At 37.1% G+C, this 8,258-nt stretch overlaps 1 protein-coding gene across 41 annotated transcripts in view; it reads right to left on the reverse strand.

The window, feature by feature from the left end:
- The window catches only part of adgrl2a (adhesion G protein-coupled receptor L2a), a 116,353-nt gene extending 108,345 nt beyond the window's left edge, over window positions 1–8,008 (reverse strand). For 18 of the 41 annotated variants that reach the window (XR_008805962.1, XR_008805960.1, XR_008805961.1 and 15 more), the window contains exon 1: window positions 7,332–8,008. The gene's annotated coding sequence lies outside the window, so the exon portion shown is untranslated. The remainder of the gene's footprint in view (window positions 1–7,331) is intronic. The other 23 variants (XM_056244385.1, XM_056244346.1, XM_056244351.1 and 20 more) reach the window with 5 other exon arrangements.
- Between the last annotated feature and the right edge of the window lie 250 nt (window positions 8,009–8,258).

The following is an 8,258-nucleotide window of genomic DNA, read 5'->3' on the forward strand; positions in this document are numbered from 1 at the left end:
TGTCTTCTGTACTCCTGTCTCTCAGGATAAAAACACTATATGTTAGAGAAGACATTGCAATTCAAACAAGACCAAATTTCAACATGATCTCAAAATTTATATATACTGTATTTTTAAATCTGTTTGGTTCGGTTCGGTTCTTTCTTCAAAGATAATGTCTTAGTCTGCCGTTCTTTGTTTTTATTTCAATGGGGGGTGGGACTTGATTTAATCCAGTGAGATTTCATTGGAGCATGAAAGTGAGTGTTCCACATCAGAATGGTGCCAGACCTGAATGCGAGTTTGCAATGGATGCAAACTCAAATTTTTTGAGGAGGCTTTTTTTTTTTTTTTTGACTGGGACACGAGGGCTGAAGGTCAAATTCACCATTGAGAGCATTTTAATGTATCCCATATTCACTTTCCAAACTTATCATTACTTGCTATTACTGCCTTAAACATTTATTACATTAATATTAATCACATTAAACTAATTTGCTAACTATTGGCAACATTTTTGAAGGGCTAGAATACCAAGAGCATTACTGAAACAATGGTTAATAGCTATTTGGATTGACCCTCGGTAACATCAGCCAAAAACAAAAGTCATTTTCGAGGTGAAACAAGTCCAGGGTATCTGCATGTTTTTGTTGTTGTTGTTTTAGAAACAAATATCGCTTTTTAAGACCTTTTTTTAAGACCAGCACAAATAAAAAAATTATAATGTATGTCCATACCAAACAAACCCATACAATCTCAAAATTAATCACGTACCTCATAATCGTTTACTTAACAAAACTTGATAGCTTAACTAAATTAAATTAACTCTAAACCTTCTATACAAGGTTTCTATACTGCTATATAAGCACCAATATATCAATACATTTGATTATATATATATATAGATTGAGTGGCCCAGACAAAGTTTTGTTGAATCAAATTACAAATACATCATTGACTGTGTCACTAAAATACTTAACCAGAAAAAAAAAAAAAAAAAATCTTTGATGCATAATGTGGGACTTTCATTTTAAATAAGTCAAAAATACCCCAGCACTCTTACTTTGAAATGTTTATGCATTACTACTTCAAGCTGGCCATTCAAAAAGATGAGGGAGATCAAATACACACTCATCTATTTACCATCTACATGAGCATTGTCATTATCCATTAACAGTAGTATCATAAGCAATCGCTTGACGTGTGCAGTGTTCACTGATGGAGAACTGCTATGAAACCGCCTGTAATGTGCAACAGCACCGCATTCTGACTCTGAATGTGCAGCACTACTTATTTCATTCAATTGTAGAATTTTGAAGATTAATCAAACATTTAAGATATGCAAGACTTTTTATTACCTTAAATTTCCTAAAACTAAATTTAAGACTTTTTAAGGACCCCCCCCCCAGAGATTCTGAAGTCATTAAATTTGAAAGAAGACGACAACCTATATATATATATATATATATATATATATATAATATGAACTGATAAACATTCACAATAAAATCTGTAATGTTTGAAAATTATTTGGTTCAGGTTTTATATTATGTTGAAGAGGTGTCAGATCAACTTACATATCTAGTTGGATGAAAATCACTGATACCATTCAGCAGATGATTTGTATTGTATTAATATGTCAGTCATGTTAAAAAAAAAGAAAAGAAAAAAAAAGAGGGATTTACATGAATCCAGTTTGTTCGGGAAGTAAATATTGCAGCTGTCATTTCTCAGCCTAGCATGGCTGATGCAATGCATTAAATAAGCACACAAAACACAATGCCGCTGACAGTTACATTTGAGCCCGAGCGGCCAGGTGAGTGTGTCAGAGCGAAAGACACTTGAAGGCTGTTTGTATTGGGCACATCAGCACTAGAGTAAAGAGTAATGACTGCTACCATAATGTAATTAACTTAGCTCTGCAACCTGGCTGTTGGTCTGAATTAAATTCTCCACTCATTATGTGTCATCTTACGCAATGTGGCCAATGGCCTCTTTTGGAAAATCAATGGAGGCGGAGATGTCAGGTGTCACTCGCAGACTGATTATCCAATCAGTGTACACCTCTGGCTTGCACAAAGGTTTCACACCTTAATAAACTGCTAATCTCTATATCTGAATTTAGATTAATGCATGGTAGCAACAACATTGATTTAGTCGTAATGAAGAGTTCTCTAGCTTTCTCTATTTGGAACGACCCCAAAGTGCTGATCTAGGAACAGTATCCTTTTTGAATTCCTGAGCTTAATCAGTACAACACTGGAGGAACAAAAATAAATAAATGCCAAAGATCAGCCAGTGGTGAACAGCAACTCAACCCAAGCAGAAATCCCGCCGTCCCTATTGTCTACAACATCACTGCGCTGTCGTCGCATAATTACAGACCACAGTTTTTTTTTTTTTTTGTCTCTTGTCTGGACAGCTAAACATTTTCTTTTTTTTAAGTCCAATATTTTAATTTCAGATCTTTTCAATATCCTTCACCTTAACAATCAGCGTTTTCATGTCACACACTTTCATTCTGATACATCTGCTCCATTTTCCAGCTGAATCAGCACCTGCTGCAGTTTTTGAACATGTGGAAAGATAATTTAAAGCAAAATTATCTATAACAGGAGGTCAAGAGATCCAGGAACACCCTCGTGATTGGCTACATCTGCCCCGGTGAACCACACAAGATAAGTCTGACCTCTGACCCCGGAATGTTTTTAAGAAACAACTCACTGTTGACCCCAGATTAGATTAGTTATTTGAGGATTAGTGGAATCCGCAGGAAATGTCTTAACCATTATTCTATTTCGGTATTTTCTGATAAGAATTTACACCATCACTGAAATGTTCGGACACTTAACCGAAAAAACTGAAATATTAGATTCATATATAATTCCCAAATGTCCATTGACATTTTTGAAACCTTTAATGGACAATTTAAAGTAAAACAAGTAAGGTTAAAAGTAAACTGTAAAGATTAATATTATTTGGTAGAGATTAATATATAATAATTAGTAAATAAATGATAAATAAATGTAAAAAAAAAAAAAAAAAAAAACAGCATGAAACTTCTGAAAGTTAGCATTTTTATAATCTTTGAAATTTGGAGAAGTTTTTGCCATAGATAACTAACAAAAGGAGAATGACACTGCAGCTTAAACTGAAATAACAGGTGTGTCTGCTTAAAAAGCCCTTTCAAGTGTGGCCCTGTAAGCCATCCGAGACACAACCCTTCTCCCTACCACCAGACGTCTAATAAACCTCTCTCTCACCCTCTCTCTCTCTCTCTCTCTCTCTCTCTCTCTCTCTGCTCACAGATACTGTTTACCCTGTACCTGGGTTCCTACCCTCTCCTCTCTGATGAGAAATTGAATTTTTCTTTTCATTTTTTTTCCTAAATACCAATTCTGCGATAGATAAGTCATGCCTCCTGTGTACACCAAACTAAATATGTGTAGTTCTGAATTTGAAAACGAAATAACACGAACCATGCTGTGGATTTCATTTACATTTAAATAAAAATAAACATGCCAGAGTTCATTTAGTTTTAGTATGATTGAATGTAAAAAGTGATTGAACTTATCACTCCGGCACCACTTTATTTGTTGTTGACTTACTGTCAATATTAGTGGCTTATTACTATTATTATTTAACAGTGAAGAATTAAAGTGATACTATGTTGAAATATCATTATTATTTTTTATTTTTTACTCAATTACTTTTTTAATCGACATTTGTTTGTGTTTAGAAATGATTTATATGACATATACAGATATTTTGAAATGAATGAGACTGATTGCATGTGTGAACACACTGGAGTCGGGGTGTGTTCAGAGTGCTGTGTGCTGCCCACAGTCTGCAGCTGATTAAAATGGCAGCCTGTGTATGAAGTCTGCCGTCCCACTGTCACACAAAACCTTTCGCAAGCAGAAACAAACGCTTTGACAAAATGGCAGAGAAGGCGCCCTGCCTTCCACTGATTACTGATCGTAAAATAAAAACCACCGTAAAATGCAGGTATTTGACCCACCAAAGGCAGTTGAGCACTTTACATAAAACTCCAAGTGTAACAGGGCTGTTTATTCCCCGCAAATTGGCGAGCGTTTATCGGCACAGCAGGGTGCTCTGTAAACACACAACTGAATCAAAAACAGGGAAAGAAATCATCTGATTTGATATTCTTGCACAACTGAATGTGTTTTCGGTTTTATGCGCTTGGTAACCACAGCGTATATGGCCTGTTTCACGGTGTCTCGAAAGTAACAATATTGCCCTATGGAGCAAATGGCATGTCTAGTGGTCCACTTGTTTTTTTCCTCAAATTCCTTAAGCACATACTTTTTATTTTAATTTTAATTTTAATTTTTTTATATTTTCTTTTTTTTTGGCATTAAATTCTCTAAACACTATTCAGAAACCATAGTTCAAGTCTACAAGCTGCATGGCATATCTGTTGTTCAGTGAGTCCGATTATTTGATTCGGCTGTGCAAACGCTCTGATGTTCGGATAACAATGGCTGTCAGTGGAATTACACTGTTGTGCAAAACACACACACAAAACACACACACACACACACACACACACACACACACGCACGCACGCACACACACACATACACACACACACACACACACGCACACAATAACATGTACTAAGGCTCTAATAAAAGTTATTCCACATTTTGAACAAAAGCTTTATAGCTTTATACCACAAGCCATAACTGTGATATAAAAACATTTTTTTTTTACTTAGTTTGACGTGACAAAATGCTCATATTTTATACATTTAACCATTCAAATGCTCTCCACATGTGTCTGATATTAACCATATGGCGTTGAACATAACATTGAAATGAGGACACTGGGCCACAAATCATATTTTCCAGATCGCCAAAAATAAATATATCAATAAAAAAATAAATCTGAATATTATTCAATGAGAACAGAAGAGATATATATAAGGACATTAATATGGAGGTCGAGGACAAAGAACTCCCAAAGTAGACCTATGCAATCTCGAAAACAAAATTAATTTTTAAAACAGATTGATATACGGATACACAATGAAACCCAGACTTTCAAAGCTGACTTTAAAAAAAAAAAATCCACATTATTTTTATGATAAAATGTTTGCCCTATGAAGACGAGGTGAATCGTGAATAATCAGACATCTGCCGAGCTTTATGTGAGATTAACTCTCATAAACATAAACCTGCACAATTGTGAGAATAATTTCTGTGTAGGTGTTATAGCATTCATCCATCTCTGCATTACTGGAAACGTATAGAAAAACACTACTTTTCCGCTTTGAGTGAAAATACCTAGGCAAGTTCTCTGGTGGATCTCATAATCCTGCTCATGTTTGGCTGTTTTCATTTCTCTGATGCAGGAAGGGGGCCAGAAAGAAACAGAGCCAAGGAAAATATTCCTTTGAAATGAAAAGGATGGGATAGTGTTTTCACACACAAACACAAAGACGAGGAGAAATGAACTACAAGCCCTGGTCCCCTCTCACCCCTCCTGTTCTCCGGGCCTGTGCTGAAGCTAATAGAGCACAGGGCTCAAATAGAGCTCAGGCCACTTTGAAATGCTAATGGAGCGGCTTCAAACAGAGTCCATTCACACTTATACAAATTCAAAAAAAAATTTGGTCAGAGAATGTCTATTTAAAGCACAAATGGTGACATGCAAGAATCCAGACCAAAAACCACATGCCATATGGTAAAACTCCACATCCTCATCTAAAGTTCTAATTCGGAGGACTTGGGTATTTAAAATAGGGTATTTGTAGCTTTATGAGATCAAATATAAGCCTAGTACTTTTTTTTCTAGTTAAATACTATTTTACAAGATATGTTTCAATGTTACGAATGTAACAATGGAAACATTAAGAAAAACATTAGATTGGCCTGAATCATAAACTCAAATTTAAAACACAGCTCCCGTCAACATAAACAGCATATGTAGGTCTAGACCGATCTGAAACAAGCAGGCGAGATTTTCATTCAGGTGACTCGATATGTTTCGCCCTTCAGTTTTTAGTGTCTCTCACGTCATGCACCGCAATTCAAGCAACACTGCGCTCATGCATTGACTCGTAGGGTCTTACACACTACAGCAATGTTTACCCGAAAACAATTGTGATTTGCCCAGTGTTTTGATAACATTTCAAATTGCAGTGTCCAGCTACATTATATTATATGCTATTATATTTAATTGCTACAATAATGACAATAATAATGTGTAATTATCAGAACCGTAAATAATTATAATACATTAATTACAATAGCATTACTTAAGTAATTACAATGTAACATGCATACTAATGCAAAGTTTGCCAGTTTCTCTGTGCCCCGGCAAGATGTTCGTTTCAGAGCAGTTCAGAGTGTGTTTGGGCAAAGAAGTGCCACCGACCGGATTCTGCTCATCTCACTGTTGGCACCAGGGGCCCGGGTGCGGATTAATTATGAATGTGGGGTTAAAGGATCTAATTTAACAGCGGCTGCTCACAAGTGTCCGATGTTACATTTAGAGAAAGTCAGGTTCAGACGATTTAAACTGCACTGGGTTCTTCTTATAGTCCCCTAGTTAGCACTCTATCACTGCTGTCGGTGCACTCTGAACCATTCTTTTCACATTAATCATCCTGAAGAGTTAAAAACCAGCAAAAAGAGCCTGAAATTGCTTTTAATTATAGACACAAGACCTCAATTTAACAACCCAAGTCAAGCTTTAGTGAGTTCAACAGTTGATGTAGGTCACCACATGCTTGTTGTAGGAAGCAAAAGGCAATGACAATAAATTAAAGTGTGCAGACTTCACCGACACCTTTAAAGAATTTTTCAATGGAATGAAATATCTCTATGGGATTTATTTGAAGACCCCTAGATCTCCCCCATTCCCACACTAACAGTTTCCATTCAAAGAGAGAGTGAGAGAAAGAAAGAAATAAGACAAAGAGAGAAATGGCAGCCGACCAAATCAATCCACATCTGGTTGTGTTTTGATTAACCATTTCTCAATTAGCCATGGTCCCCCTTTCCATCATTTTAATTACTCTGAACAGAGTAGTTTTGTTCTTTTCGAGTCATATGACTGGAACTCAATGCTTTCATATATATTTTTTTTCCTCATAATTTTTTTTTTTTTTTAAATAAAATGTAATAGGCCTATATATTTAAAATACTCACTTTGATATAGCCTAACCTTACAACATGCATGACCCGGATAATTAATTCCTCGTTAATATATTTTTGCACAGAAAGTTTGAGTAACCAACCCAAACTTGATAATCATCCATTATAGAGCAACAGGGTTTATCAGTATACGCGCATTATGATCGTTAACAAAAAGCTTCTTACCCTTTGAGAGTGAACGGAGAGTTGAAGAAAATCAGACGGAAAGTTAATGAATCAGTTGAGGCAATTACAAGCAGGTCTTAGGATAGGAGCAGCGCGTCTCAGCGCACAACGCACACATGCTCCGCTCATCCGAGCCTTTCTCTCAGTGCGAGCGCTCACATTCCCGCAGACCCGCGCTCAGTCCTGTGCTCCGCCGTGCCGGGATGAAGAGATGCGAGTACGGAGAGAGTCCGTGCGTCTGTCCTGCTGGAGGAGAGAGACAGAGAGGACGCGGACCTGTTCGCAAGGCAACTAATAAAAAAAAGAGCAACAAAGAACGCAAGAAAAATAAACAAACAAAAGCAGTCCTCTTTATTTATTTCAGTCCTTAGAGCGTCTTCTTCGGGTTTGTTGAGTCCCGTTCCAGCCGAGAGAGAGCGGCCCGCGGCTGAGGGATTTCTCTCTGTGCGAGCTGAGCCGAGATGAGAGAGAGAGCAGAACTTAAAACCTGGAGCTGGATTCCTGGATCACACGGATACGGAGTCGGCGAGAAAATGATCGCATAACCATATTATCGTGAGTACAACTTAAGCAAAGGCTGTTGCGGAAGACGATTACGCAGAGCTGAGGAGGGATGCAAAGCACATTATTTGTTTTGTATATACAACTTTTTGGCCGTTATCCATTGGATTTGCTCTACGTGCCCCTCATAGAGAAAGATTCCTCTCATGCTGTGGGCAGGCTGGCCTGTTCAGCCAATGACAGTACATGTTTTCTCACTGTAATTCTAGCTTGCATCAAAAAGAAAAAGTGCAGATTTTCGCCTTTTTTCCCTCACTTGGCCTCAATCAGAAAGTGACTGTAGCCATGCTGCAACTGGATCAGTAATCCACAGAACAAAGGGGCATACATGCCATTTTCACCAACCGCGTACCATTATTTCATTTG

This window comes from Rhinichthys klamathensis, unplaced genomic scaffold (assembly GCF_029890125.1).
Source record: "Rhinichthys klamathensis goyatoka isolate OS25496 unplaced genomic scaffold, OSU_Roscu_1.1 h1tg000968l_1, whole genome shotgun sequence".
Taxonomy (NCBI): domain Eukaryota; kingdom Metazoa; phylum Chordata; class Actinopteri; order Cypriniformes; family Leuciscidae; genus Rhinichthys; species Rhinichthys klamathensis.